The 15,576-nt window shown below is 35.8% G+C and overlaps 1 protein-coding gene across 8 annotated transcripts in view; it reads right to left on the bottom strand.

The window, feature by feature from the left end:
• NLGN1 (neuroligin 1) overlaps positions 1-15,576 on the bottom strand; it is an 806,764-nt gene that overhangs the window by 669,184 nt on the left and 122,004 nt on the right. For 6 of the 8 annotated variants that reach the window (XM_084874158.1, XM_084874161.1, XM_084874162.1 and 3 more), the window contains exon 1: positions 1,962-2,732. The exons of 1 other annotated variant lie outside the window; for it this stretch is intronic. The gene's annotated coding sequence lies outside the window, so the exon portion shown is untranslated. Of the gene's footprint in view, positions 1-1,957; positions 2,733-15,576 lie in introns of those variants that run through there. One more of the 8 variants, XM_084874159.1, reaches the window with a different exon arrangement.

Here is a 15,576-nt window from a genome sequence, read left to right as displayed (position 1 = left end):
CATTATCATTCAATATGTTATTTACTAGCTGCCTTGTTTTATTGATTTAATTTTTCTGAAAGGTGTTAAATTTTAATGGACTGTGTAGCTAGAATCAGCAGCTAGAAATGTACCAATACACAGAACATCCTTTCTTCTGGCTCACACTGCACAAGAAATCATGTGACTCAGCTGTGCAAAATAAAAGGCAAACCTAGCCACTCAGATACCTCCTTCAAACTAACCCCTGGGCTTGCAGAAACGATTTCTTGCTATTTCTATCATTTGGAGACAAGCTTACACAAAGTCTGCAGAAATAAAAAAACTAACTTCCCCAGCCAAATCCTTGGGAGGCAAGTTATATATTTTGCTATTTCATCTTAAAAAGAAGAGAAAAAGAAATAACATGTTCTTGTCTCAAGATTTAGATTTAAGAAACACAAACACACACATATCCAGGAAGAAAGTTTGGCGAGGCTCCCCTCTTAATGCCAGAAGGCAGGGTGCACCTGGAATGCCTGAGGTAAGTACTGGCAGGATGAATGCTTCAGATGACATTGAGGAGTTGCCTTCTAATGAGTTCACAAATAATGGAGAGGCTTCCGTGCTAAAGCCATAAATGTATCTACGTACATTTCATAATCTGTAGACAGAAACCCCTGAAAAAGATATCTGATGCTTTTCTTCAAAAGATTAAAATATACATAGCACATTATTTTATAGTTTAAGGAGTATTTCTCTCCGTTTTATTCTAATGCATGTGAAAGTCTGAAGGTTTAAAATGTAAATTGCCCTTCCATTAAAAAAAAAGCCAACTAAAATTATATTGCTTCCTGTCAGAAGGATGGGGGTGATCCTTAACATATCCATTAACCTATTTGCATCTCTCTATAGCCAGGTACATATTTTAAATGGATCTGGGTGTTTGTTTTTTTGTTGTTGTTTTTTTATGTTATTGTTCCAAACCTATGTGGCTTCCAAAACTGGTTTAGAATAATATTGCTTTCCCTGATTCCAAAGCCAACTTTTAGTTTCCAAACTCAATTAATATTCACTCCCTTGAGTGATGAATTTGAATGATATCTGCTAAAACGCATTTTCCTTCTGCAAATAAAAACGAGCTACTTCTACTTCTCGAGGTGCAAAATAATGCTTTAAAAAGAGAAACTGCCCTGGATTCTGCTGCAAGAAAATGGGATGGAGCGCTGCGCTGCGCTCCTTGAGGAAGGAGAGCCAGGCAGCGGCCAGGCCGGCAGGGCAGGGAGGGATGCATCAGAAATGCAGCTGCCTCCTGGCGCACTCCCAGCCGGGGCCCCAGGCAGGCAGGCTGCAGCGCCTTCCAGGGCTCCTCCGACTCCAGAAAGTTACCCCGGACCCTCATCTGCAAAGTCGTGCCAGTGAATTACAAGACAGCCTGTGTGGCCAGCCACTCACTTCTGTCTCTATCCCATGCAGCGACCCTGTAACCCTTTGGTGGTGGTAGGCTGAGTGATGGGGGAGGAAGAAAGGGGAAGGGGGAGGGGGGGGGCGGGAGAGACACAATGCGAAAAAGGGCCAATTCCATCTGCAACATTCCCTGAGAAGCCACAAACAACCGTGGAAACCCGGGAGCCAGCCGCAATTGTCACCTGGGCTTCCCCCCTCCACATGCAGGTTTTCCAAGGCTCCCCAGCCTCCTCTCCTCCTGAAAGTATCGCTAGGAGAACGCGCAGCATCCAAAAGGGATCTCCCAGCGGAAAGGTTTTCCATGAAAAGTTGAGAGCTTGGAGGGGCGGCTCGGCTTCCCCACCGGCGCCACAAAACGGGGTGTTTGAGCTCTATCCATCCTGAGATGCGGGAGGCGGCTTTGCACGCCCCCCCCCCCCCCTCCCGCATCCCTTCCCCATGTCACAGGCGCCGCGTCCGCAGCACCTTCCTCCCTCCGCGCAGAGCGAGCTCACCGCCCCGGCAGCCCCCTCCTAGGAAAAGAGCCCCAGACTTACCCTCAGCCAGATACAGCCACAGAGGGGGACCCCTCCTCTCCCCCAGTCCCCTTCCGATCCTTCAAGGAGGCAGTTTCTACAGCACTTCGCCTTCCAATCCAGGCTGGAATCCGTCAAAGTATTTACCAGTTTCCAGTCCCCCTTTTTGTTTTGGAATCTTGAAGCAAACGCACACCACCACCCCCCCTCCGAAATATTCAGAAATATTGTTTCAGAATTCAAGATGCTTCCTTTATATATTTTTTTTTTCTTCTTTAAGCAGCCGCAACCCCAGGATCGCGCCCCTCTACCCTCCTTTTTTTCTTTTTCTTTCTTTTTTTCTTTTCTCTCTCTTTTTTTTTTTATTCACCCACGGACACTTCCAAAACGTGCCGATTGATCCTTTTTTCTCTCCAGCTGCAACGGGGATCCGGAATCCTGGGGACCCAAAGCCGCCTCCATGGAAATCCGACCATCAGGCAAGAGACACAAATGATCAAACAGCGTTACTTCTTCTTTCAGCTGCAATCAGATAATCCTACTAAATCCAATAGATTTATCTCGATTGGAAATTGACCTCAAAAAAATGAATCCCCGGGTCTGATGTCCAACAGAGGAGAGAGATTCGTAGCCCTGTGCGGGTGACCGAAAGAACTGTGGTCTCTTTCTTTCGTTCTTTCTTCTTTTTAAAAAATCTTTTTTGGATTCTGGGTGCACTGCTCGCAAAAAATGCCGAGGACCCTGGTTTTCCCCTAATATAGGTTTCTACTTCAAATCAGTGCCGATGAAAAATGGTACAAAGATACCCCTAGTGGCTCGATGGGATATTGCAGGGATCTCTCACTTTCCCAATCCCCTCTCCTCACCTTTTTTTTTTTTCATCATCCCCCCCACCCCACCCCGCCTTGTATATAACTGACTGCTATAGCTAAACAAGAAGGCTGAATGAAGATTAACATGAATAGTATATGATTACTTGAAAAAAAAATCGTCTGATCTTTTTTGTTTTACTTTAAAGACTGAATTTTCTGTGCTTGTCTCCTCCCCAGTATCTTTTTTTCTACATAATTTTCCCCAATGGGACAGCCACTGATTTCAAAGCAAGTGCATTTGTTTCTTGAATAACTAGATATCCAAAGAAGCTTCAGTTTTCCTGAATATACTACTCCTAGAAAAACTCAACATTTTGTTTCCTTTAAAGAAATATGTATCTTGCAAGATTTTTTCACAAAGTAATGGGGAGAAAATAGTTATAAAGAACCATTGAACAGACTGTCAAACTATAGCGGGAAGGCAAGGGAGGTTGGGGGGCTGCTGAAAAGAGATCAAGGGTAGGACCTGTATGCATGCATATAAACAAAACCAATGGATACAACAATGGATACAAGAGGGTGGGCAGGTGAAGGCATATGGGGGGGGGCGGGGAGCCGGGGGTAGGTCAATAGGGGGAAAAAGGAGACATATGTACTACTATTTGTAATTCTTCAAACAATAAAAAAAGAAATATGTATCTTTCTTTAAAGGAAACAAAGAAGTGTGTGTGTGTGTGTGTGTGTGTGTGTGTGTGTGTGTGTGTGTGTGTTACACCAACACTTCTCATTTTGGACTTTAGATGTTCATTCAGCAAAACAGATTATGGCTGCTGTGAGCCTGTGGTGGAAGAGCATTGGCCAAGGGTCATTATATGGGCCTCAGTGTTTCTTGCCTGAACCCTTTGCAAATCAAGGACCTCAAGCTTACTACCGTGTTTCCCCGAAAAAAAGACATCCTCCGAAAATAAGACCTAGCGCATGGAAAGATAAGACATCCCCTAAAAATAAGACCTAGCGCAACTTTGGGAGAAAAAATTAATATGACAGTCTTATTTTCAGGGAAACAGGGTACTACCATTTTGACAGGTTTTAGATAAAATGAGCCTATACAATACATTTTAGGCCTCTTTTTTTTTGGTAAGTTATACTTCCCAGACTTACTGTACCTACCGATAACCCATGAATCTTTTAATAATGAGGATTATGGTTGTGTAGGACCAAGGAAGGAAAGAGATTCTGCATTTCTAACAAGTCCTCTGACCGCACTCTGATCATCAAGGGCCTAGTAAACTCGGCAAGTTGGATCCTTTTTCACACTGGTGGGCGCAGAAACTGCAAGGATTCCAAGGTCTTTTACTTAACTGACTAAGTAATTAAGCCTTTTGAGTGTGGGAGCTGTTAAGGAGTCAAAAGACATTCCTTTTACTACTAGTTTCGCTATTAACTAGTTATGTGATAGCAGTTTTGAGCCCATACTTAATTATTGAAATCAAAGAGTAAACCCAAATAAATGAACAAACATACCTGTTTCTAGATGGGAGACTCAATACTGTAAGTTAATCTATAAAATGAATGTAATATTATAAAAATACCACTATAATTTTTCATAGAACTTGGAAGTTAATTCTAAAATGTTTGCAAAAGCAAAGGATCAAAACTTGTCAATACAATTTTAAAGAACATGTTATAGGGAATTTCCATATGAACTATTAAGGCTTATTATAAAATAATAGCAATTGAAGCAATGTAGCCTTGCTTCAGAAATACAAAACGGCTTATTACAATAATGGGCTCAGCAATATATTGATGAATTTATAGAAACTTGATAAATAGGTGGCATTAGGGAACAGTGCAAATAATTATTCACACAATAAGTTAGATATATAAAATATTATAATACTAGCTCTCCCCACTTCACACTTAATATGTATTTGTGGTAGAATAAAACTCAAAGATGCAGAGAAAAGTTTAACAACATTTTTAAAAAGATAACTAATGATTGGGGGCAGATTGGAAGAGAAGGGTCTATTAAACATTAAGACATAAAAAGTGAAGTCCATAAAGAAAAAAAAATATTAAATGTGACATATTAAGATGAAAAGTGGTACACCACTTTGATAGTCTCTGTAAAGTAAATATCCCAATTTCAGACTATTCCAAAGAGGAGAGTGAGTATTTCAAAGAGGAGAGTAAGTATAAGCTCAGGGCTAAACAACATTAATATAGTAAAATTAAGTAATTAAAGCAGGACCCCAAATTTTATATATATTAAAATCAAAGATAGAAAGAGAGAGAGAGAGAGAGAGAGAGAACCAATTGTTATTTTTCTTGAGCATTACTGTCTTTCATAAAATCTGACACTATTAATATTAAGGTGCATCCCAATTTTAGTAGTGTTAAAATGTAAAAAAAAAAAATCCTAGAATTTACCTAATGTGGTAATTTCTTTCTAAATCAGTAATCTACAGCTCTTTTCTCTCACTGGAACCTGAGGGAAGTAATATATTCATCAGTTACAGCAAATCCCTATTGCAAAATCTCTGATGTGGAGATATACTGAAATCTTTTGAAATAGGTGCTACAGTGTTAGTATAAATTTTTTTAAAAGATGAAAAATTCATTTACATCAAAGAAATCAATGCATAGATTGAGAGAGGATATTTGTTATACGTACAACCAAAGAACGGTTAGTACATAAAGCTTTCTTATAAATCTACAAAAAAAAATAATAGGGAGAAAAAATGAGCCGAAAAGAAGAACAGTCAATTGATAGAAGAAAATTCGCAATGTCCAGTAGACATACGAAAAAGGTATTTAATTTCCCTAGTTGTTAGAGAAATGCTATTTAAAATGATGGGATATCATGTCACAACTATGAAATTGGCAAAAGTTTGGTAAGTCCAATAATACAAAATATTGATGAGGATGTGGAGTATCCATGGAGAGTATATAATAGGAACAACTTCAGAAAACAATTTAGTGATATTTGAAGATTTGCATACCCTAAAGTCCAGTCTCTCTACACTTGTATACATCTCCAGCCATGTATAGAAAATACCCATTACAGCCCTAACTGATTTATCAGTGGGTAACGCATTGGCCTGCTGACTGAAAGGTTCGAGGTACAACTCCAGTCAAAAGCATGTACCTTGGTATCTATTACATCCCCTGTAGGGGGTGTGCATGAGGCAGCTGATGGATGTTTCTCTCTCGTTGATGTTTCTAACTCTCTTTCCCTCTCCCTTCCTCTCTGTAAAAAATCAATAAAATATATTTTTTTAAAAGAAAAGAAAATACCCATTACAGAATTATTGGGAAAACAAGCAAGCAAACAAAAAAAGGAAATAATTGAAATGCCTTTGGTTTAAAAAGTAAGTAATTTATAGACTATTCGCACACTGTAACAATGCAGTAAATGCAATAATAAGAAAAAAGAACACACTAAAGCTACTTGAGTGAAAGCAGATTCATCTCGAAAAGGTAATGTGAAGCAGCGACAACAAAAGCAGGTTGCAGAAAAGGTAAATTGTGTTTTAAAAACATACAAAATAATTATATGTATTATTTTGAGCATTTGTACATGTGGCTAAAGTGTATACACATGCATCATAATAATAACATGAAGTTCAGGGTAGAAGTTATGTCTGGGAAGAATAGAGTCTAATGAAATTGAGAAGGCATCACAGTGATTTTTTTGAGCCAAATTTTCAGTGCTTTATTTTTCAGGCTGAATCTTGAGTGCACAGAGGTTTATAATATTATATATAAATTGTTTGTATGCCTGAATTATTTCATTGAAATGAAATATTTAAGCCAAATGATTTCTGTGAGCCCTTATCCTCTTAGAATTTTTTTCTTAATTAGAGTAAGTATATGAAGAAGTGAAGAAAACAGTAAGGAATTTGGGAAAATCATGATGTGACTTCAATACAGAGATTTTAAAAATCTGAAGTAGAAATGGGTAGATGCTTTTTTATTTCTAAAATGGATATAAAAATATTCAGCTAGCAAGCAAAAATCACCACCAAAATGAGAAAAATGTGATCGAAATAGGGGGTAAAATGTAACCCTCAATTTGCTCCATCTTGTATTTATCCTTTGATCTCACATATAATAACTCATGTATAGTGACAGCAGGGCCTCTGGATTTGTAAAATAGGCAATGCACCGATTATGCTCAGTTCTGACCATGTTCAGAGACTTCCCTGCCAGAATAGAGACCACCAAAAGCCAGAATAGCCCTAAGCCAAACTACAACACAAATAACTCTTCCAGAATATTTAAAATGCAAATGGGGAGGCTTTGTTTATATAAAATATGAAAACTGGGAATCTCTAAATTCACTAAATACTATGTTTTATAATTAAAGAAAAATAGGAACACATACCAAATATTTAAGTATAATTCTGTTTTAGAGTCCAATCTCAGAAATAAAATAGATTAGTAGGTAATAACACCCAAAGCATGCTGAACTCAGGCAAGATGCCTGGACAAATAGTCACACAACCCATTTTCAATCATTCTGAACAGTGCTCCTGAGCAATAACCAAAGCAGCTTTGTGATAGAGTCAGAGGACAATTTAATTTCCTTTGATGATAGAGTAGACAAAGGGGGAGAAGTAGATGTAATACTTCCAAATTTTTGGAGAAGTTGACATTCTTTCAACAACTACTATTGAAAACCACCTCCTGGGCAAAGCACAAAGTAATTCCTAGGAGAGCTGGCTTTAAAACCACCACTATAAACCCTTATTTTGCCATTAAATAAGTTAATTTGTTGATTATAAATAGTTAGTAGTTACTTTGAATTGGCATTTTACTATCCATACTAAAGATTGGAAATTAGAGCCCTAACCGGTTTGACTCAGTGGATAGTGCATCAGCCTGTGGACTCAAGGGTCCCAGGTTTGATTCTGGGCAAGGGCGTGTACCTTGGTTACAGGTACATCCCCAGTAGAGGGTGTGCAAGAGGCAGCTGATTGATGTTTCTCTCTCATCGATGTTTCTAACTCTCTATCCCTCTCCCTTCCTCTCTGTAAAAAAAAAAAAAATCAATAAAATATTTTTTAATATATATTTTATTGATTTTTTACAGAGAGGAAGGGAGAGGGATAGAGAGTTAGAAACATCGATGAGAGAGAATCACCTATCAGCTGCCTCCTGCACACCCCCTACTGGGGATGTGCCCGCAACCAAGGTACATGCCCTTGACCGGAATCGAACCCGGGACCTTTCAGTCCCCAAGCCGACGCTCTATCCATTGAGCCAAACCAGTCTCGGCTAAAATATATGTTTTTAAAAGATTGATGCTAGCCGAAACCGGTTTGGCTCAGTGGTAGAGCGTTGGTCTGCGGACTGAAGGGTCCCAGGTTCGATTCCGGTCAAGGGCATGTAGGTTGGTTGCGGGCACATCCCCGATAGGGGGTGTGCAAGAGGCAGCTGGTGGATGTTTCTCTCTCATTGACGTTTCTAGCTCTCTCTCTCTCTCCCTTCCTCTCTGTAAAAAAAATCAATAAAATATATATTTTTTAAAAAAGATTGATGCTAATACAGAACTGAAGATTCATTTTCAGTGTATTTAAGTACAAATTGGTTTGAAGGTTAAGGTAGTCGATGAAGGAATAAGAGTAAAAGAAGGAGAAGTAGGAGAATAAATATGAAATATGAATCAAGCTCATGCATTCCCTTGGTGATTTACTTTACATAGAGGATAGTAAATTTCTTAATCTTTGTGTCCCTCAAAGTACAAATGATTAATAAATGAATGACAATCAAAGAGTGAAACTAGTTGCCACATGAAAAAAAATTATCTTTTTTTGATGGCCTTGCTAATCTCTTTTCAGAGAATGAAATTAATAGAGGATGTAAGTAAAAAAAAAAATGTTATGACTAACAATAATGAGAAATAAAAGACCAAGATTGGCAAACTTGAGATATGAGATTCCAATTTGATTATTTCACTAAAATCTTAGCTGTGTGAAACCTGAAAGCAGGATTACACACCCCATTTTGTGTGTGTGTGTGTGTGTGTGTGTGTGTGTGTGTGTGTATGCTTTGAACAAACAAAAATAAAGATTAATTAATACCAATGGATCATTGTAAAGAAATGGCATGGACCTACTGAAACCTAGATGAGAAAAGTATTTAATTACTGTCTTTGGTGCAAAAAAAGTCTTATGAAAAGAGAGTTATGATTTTTGGGGGGGAGTGGGATAATTGACACAAGAGCACATCTTTAATGACCAGTTCAAATCAATTAACTGTTATCTGGTAGTAAATATTTTTAGGGTGTCATGAAAGACTGGTGTTTTATGTCTGAAAAAAAATTAAAAATAATGTAAAATTATTGTAAAGCAGATTTCTAAAACAAATCCTAGAGAAATATATCCCTCTACCATCTCCAGAACTCCCCTGATATAACCTCAGTTTAAGTGCTCAGACTTGAATCTAAATGAATGACAATTGGGAATTATGAAAATAAAAAGTGTTGCAAGGCCTACCTGCTGCAAAGGTGTCTGTTTACAAAGAGGTTCTTTCCACAGGGAAGAATCTGCTCACACAATCCTCCTTAATTAGAAAAGACTGCTTAAAACACCTGACCGGTACTGAGTATTTCAGGTATGTGCTGGGAAAAAGCACCTGCCTGAATGCTAAATTTACCGGATACATCTTTATATTTCATGTTTTGAAGACTTGTAATGGAAACCAAGGGAGTAATGATTAAGACTAGATACTTTAGGATTAAACTGTCAGAGAGAAACGGGGCTTTTGCAATAAGGTTGGTTTTGAGATACTGAAACTTTTTTTTTTTTTAAGTTAGGAGCTTAAGTCAGAAATAAATCCATATTTCAAAAATAATCTCAAATCATTTTTAACTGTTAAAAAAATTTCAAATATTGGTGCCATTTGAATTCTTTTGTTTCTGCCTGAATAGGTTTATTTTTCTTTTTTTTTACATCTATAATTTACAATTATACTTAATTGCTAAATATTTATTTACTTAAAATATATAAATATTCAACCCCAAATATTTTAGCTATTAATAGCTTACCACATTATTATTTTATGAATATTTTACTTATTTTGAAATATAGGTTTTTATATATCTGTGAGATTTAACAGTATTTTACTGAACGTCTAAGGCTGTAATTTCATAGAAAATTCTGTTGACATGTTAGTTACTTTTGACTTCATCCTACCATGATTGATTTTAGTTCATTTCACTTAGTCTAGAATGAGGTAAATTATGAAAACAATCTTAGTACTGAATAAATACAAACAGAAAACCATCCTCTTGTATACCATCCATTAAAATTCATTGTATATTCGTTTTAGTCTGTTCCTAGTATTAGCAAAATATATTGTAAAATCTCATACAATTATGGAAAAAACACATGAAAATTAATGTTCTGTAGTTAAATCTGGAAAAAGAAATTTTTAGTGTTATCCCAATGTCATTACCATCTTACTGACTCAGACACAGGTTTGCTACTCCTCTAGATAAGATTCCATGCTGGTTGTACAACTAATAATAAACTAATAATAAACACTATCGTGAATTTTCATTATTGTTCGATTAATGACTTAATAAACATTTACATGTCCCAAAATATTTACTTCCATATTTCCTAAACATAAAATAAAGGAGATCTTTAAATGACATATCCAAAAGGAATGGATCTATGTGCATCTATGTGGATCTATATGTGTGTGTGTGTGTGTTTGTGTGTGTGTATGTGTGTGTGTTTGTGTGTGTGTGTGTGTGTGTATGAACGTTTGTGGTATGTCTGTCTTTTATTTTTCTTTCAGGACCTTTGATCACCTCTTTAAATTGTGATTATTTGCATCAAATTGAGAACTATGTCACAAATGTTTCAATAAAATGAATTTCCCTTGTACTTGGTTTTAGAGCTTGCTTTTTCATCGTGTAAGTAAAACCATTTCTGATTATCTAAGCATAAACTATAAAATGATAAGACTATGTTATATTTAATGCATAAGAATTTGTTCAACCTCCCAACCATCCATTATAAAAATCATAAGCCTCAGTCTAAGTATTGTGGCTTTTTTTCTAAATATTTCTTTTTTTAAATATATTTTATTGATTTTTTTACAGAGAGGGAGGGAGAGGGATAGAGAGCTAGGAACATCAATGAGAGAGAAACATCAATCAGCTGCCTCCTGCACACCTCCCACAGGGGATATGCCCACAACCAATGTACATGCCCTTGTCCGGAATCGAACCTGGGACCCTTCAGTCTGCAGACCAATGCTCTATCCACTGAGCCAAAATGGTTTTGGCTCTAAATATGTCTAAAATCTCCCTAGAGATAAACAAGCTAATAAATAGTATTTTGTTATTTTTTTCAAAAATGAAAATGTGACCCTTTATTTCTAAGTTATATTAGGAGAGAAGAAAATAGTAATTTTTAAAAGCAGTTGCTTAAGTAGATTACACAGAAAAGGTAATATCACAGAAGTTCAAAGCAAGATTTATGTCACAACATTGATAACAGAAAGTTTACCTATTATATGATGGAAAGGGAGTATAATTTTTTGCTATATCCAATAAATTAAATCACTTCACAAGTTACACTTTCACTATTAACAAGTTTGATAAAAATATGAGAAATACCTTAAAGCTGAAATTAGTTTTTAGTAGGTTCAAACTAATAGTTAAAACAAATAGAGTATATTTGAACTACGGCTCAAAGAATTGCACTTTTATAGTTCTTGTATGAATTCCAAAGACTTCCTTTTGCTAAACAGAAAGAATAAAATTTAAAAAACCACCGAAAAACAAGAAAGCAAGTGATTGATTTAATAAGATCACACAGAGTTCAGTCCATCACTACATGAGAAGGTATTGCACCATTTCACTTCCAACTTGATCCTTTTAGGTTTGGTTGTTGGTATAAAAGTGTCATTGTTCTTAAAGTATTTGACCAAAGCCAAATTTTAAAAATTAAAATTAACGCATTAAAAATTGACAACATTAAATATCCTTAATCCAGTGAGCAGAATAAAAAATGTCCCTGGAATCTGTAAATACGTTATCTTACATGGCACAGAGACTTTGCTGATGAGCTTACGTTAAAAATCTTGAGATGGGACTAATCACAAGGATCCTTATAAGAGTCAGAATCAGAGTAAGAAATGTGATAACAGAAGCAGAGATAGATGAAGAGAGAGATTTGAAGATGCGACCCAGTTGGCTTAAAAGGTGGAAGACATGGCTATAAGCCAAGGACTGCAGGTGGCCTCTAGGAGTTGGAGATGGCAAGAAAATGGGTTCTGCCATAGAGCCTCCAAAAAGAATGCTGCCCTTGCTAACCCATATTAGGCTTCTGATTCTCAGAACTGCAAATTTGTAAATTTGTATTGTTTTAAGCCACTAAATTTGTGATTATTACAGCAATAGGCTAATGTACTTAATTAAAAATATTTAAAGTATTCTGGGAATTATCAATGATTCCCAATAGAAACATAATGTATGCTATCTAAGCAATTTAAAATTTTCTGGCATATACTTTAAGAAGAGTTGGGTGAAATTAAACTTAATACTATATATTATTTAGTCCAATGTATAAAAATATTATCATTTTGGCATATAATTGCTATCAAAAATTAATAACAAGATATTTTGTAATTTTTTTCCATACAAATGTTACAAAAATCTAGAGTGCATATTGGATATCTGGTGTCTAGAGCACATCTCAATTTGGATAATTCCTTTTCAACAGCTCAACAGCCACAGATGGCTATTGATTGCCACATTGTATAATGCAGCTGGAAAGTGTAAGAAACAAATTAAAAAGAAAAATTCATATGTTTTGTATGAATGATTCTAATATTCTTTTATCTGTAACAATCTAGATTTAAAAACCACAAAAGCACCTAAAAAAAATAAAGCAGGATGATTGTCTGGCCAATTTTCTGATAACTTCATTTAAAAGCATCAGAAAGGGAACAAAAAAAAAAAATAACATGAAAGGGACAGTCTGATTACCTAATGAGACAGAATCTAGAAAAATGCTAATAATAATAGAAAAAATGGTGGTTTTTGTTTTTGTTTTGTTTTTTTTTTGTATTTTCAGAGGAAAAAAAATACAGCCAAGGACAGGAAAAGAATATCATTGTTTGGGGCCAACTATGTATTGTAATATGACCAAGAGAAAAGCACAACTATTAAAACCCTGGCTTCCAATTTCTTCAGAGAGAAGAATGGTATTTCAATTGGAGAAGAATATGATAGTGAGGAAATGGTAAGAAACCCTGAAAGTAATTTAAATTTGCTTTAGGATCCCAGGTCCAAGTCCATTACCTAAAGGGTAATAAAAATACTTGAAGATGTGTTCTTGGAACTAGTACCTACTGTCTTTGAGTTATCTTGGAGAAGTGCCATAAAAATTGTAATAGTACTGTTTTTCAAACAGGATTCCAGAAGTTTACTATTCTTGACAACAGGAATTCTAAAACTCATGCCCACTCGCATGTGTTCATTATGTTTATGTCAAATCAGAATACAATCTTTTTTTATTAGCATTACTAGAGTGGAAGATCAAACATGTGGTTTGAAATGTTTATGTTTCCTTCATCCAAAGCCTTTTTATAAAAAACACTCATAATTTTCTCCTGGACAAAATTATGAAGTATGGGGCTGAATTATACTGTAGTAGAGCAGATCCTTTGAAAGTTGAACAATCATCCTGTAGCATTCAATGAATGTTCTTTGATGTGCTCTTCTCTTTTCCTTTTCTTAAGAATTAAAATATCTAAAGGAATTTGTTTTGTAACTAGGTCTGTCATTAAGCAAATTAATCTAATGGTGGGTATGAATGAGAAACTTAAGTAGGAGGTTGCCTTACATCATAGACTTTTAAATAGATTATTTAAAATCATAAACTGTTTTGGGAATTATGTTTTTCAATCATGCTTTTTAAAACCGTTAAGGAGTTTTATAATAAATTATTTTTAGATTAGATTTTAAATTGAATTTTAATTAAATTTAACCAAAATTTAAATCTAATTTATTTCTGTGTCCTCTATGGCAAAATGGAAATCAAGATCCTATTTTTGGTTTATTCACTGATATAATGTGATTATTACTATTTAATTAATCAACCATATTTTATTGAAAGATATTACTTATTTACAGTACTTAACTGAATTAGAAAGAACTTTGGGTGACTTTCATAACAGCTTTAAAAATAATCCAAATTTAAAACAAATCAATTAAAATACAACTCAATATCAATCTTAAGTTTGGCTATCTATATTTCAAATGAACTTTTTTAATGCAATGGTTATGTTTTTTCATTTTTTTTACTTCTAATCTGGGCCCAATCTTTCTCTATCCTCTCTCTTCCCAAACATATCAAAAGGTAGATTAGGAAGTAATATAATAGACAAAATAATAATAACAACAATAATAATAGAAAAGAAAAGTCTCACTACAAACTCTCTCTCTCATTTTTTCATGCTCTCTCTGCTCATTTCCTCTTCCACCTCCCTTTTTTAAATATGTAATACAAGATATATAATGTATAATTATTTATACTATTTAACATACATATTTATTTAATATATGTATAATTCAATATACCTAAAATATGAATTTCATATGGCTGTTCCAAAGAATGTTAGTCTAACATTTTTACCTACTCCTTTGCTCTGTCAGCTTTCTTGGAGTTTCGAATATTTAATAGTCACAATAACAAAAATAATGTTAACTCTCATTTGTTGAGTGCATCCTCTGTACTCAGTTCTTATATGTATTTTTCCTATTTGAAGAGTACATTTAATTTTTCCTATTTTTACAGCTCAGTCAACTAAAACCCCAAATAACTTGCTGCCACTACCCAATTACACAGAGATTGTAACCTAGTGTAAATCCAAGCCTCTTGTCCTTGTTCACTGTGAAGGGTGGTGAACTCAGAGCTGTAGAGTATGGATACTGAAGGAAAGACGTAGTGCTCAGAAGTTAATAAAAATTAAATGGTCAGCCAAAACCGGTTTGGCTCAGTGGATAAGCGTCGGCCTAAGAACTGAAAGGTTCCAGGTTCGATTCCGGTCAAGGGCATATATCTTGGTTGAGCACGTCCCCAGTGGAGAGTGTGTCGGAGGCAGCTGATAGATAACTCTCTCTCATCAATGTTTCTAACTCTCTATCTCTCTCCCTTCCTCTCTGTAAAAAATCAATAAAATATATTTTTTTAAATTAAAATTAAATGGTCAGTTGGGATATCTCCCCCCAAAACAAAGGGGATCGCTTTTGGGTAAAGGAATGTCCCATGCATTTCTCAAGAGACAGGGATAATGCCAGGATGTGGTTAGCCTCTATCCACCTGTGTCAGGTAGAACCAATGCTGCTGTTTTGTAGATCAATAGAGGGTGAGGGTGCCCCTGGCTTGAGGTATGCTGATTTCATCCTTTAGGAAATCTGAACTATGTACTGAAGCGAGGAACTACATCCAGAGTGTAATGACAAGCATTCAACTTGGAAGCAGTTAGCAAAATCCTCTTTACTACTCAGATGAAAGAAAACACTCAGCAGACACTCTGGGTTGCTAGTAAAAGAGTTGGTTTCCCTGATTATCTGGGAAATAGTACTGGCTAGAAACCATAGAACCAACACTGAAAGCTGTAGCTTGGTGTACAGTGAAGTATGATCAGAGCAAACGTGACAGCAGAAGAGCCAAGTACTGTCAGAGACTGAGACTACAGAGGACCTGGTAGCAATGAGTCTTTATTCAGGAATTGCAGGAGGTACAGAAATTCCCGAATTCCTGACAGGAACCCACATCAGTTCTTGGCTGCTGCCT

Source organism: Pipistrellus hanaki (genome assembly GCF_964339955.1).
Source record: "Pipistrellus hanaki genome assembly, chromosome: 2".
NCBI classification, from domain to species: domain Eukaryota; kingdom Metazoa; phylum Chordata; class Mammalia; order Chiroptera; family Vespertilionidae; genus Pipistrellus; species Pipistrellus hanaki.
Note: the sequence above shows the minus strand (reverse complement) of the source record. Positions and strands in the feature narration are given on the sequence as shown.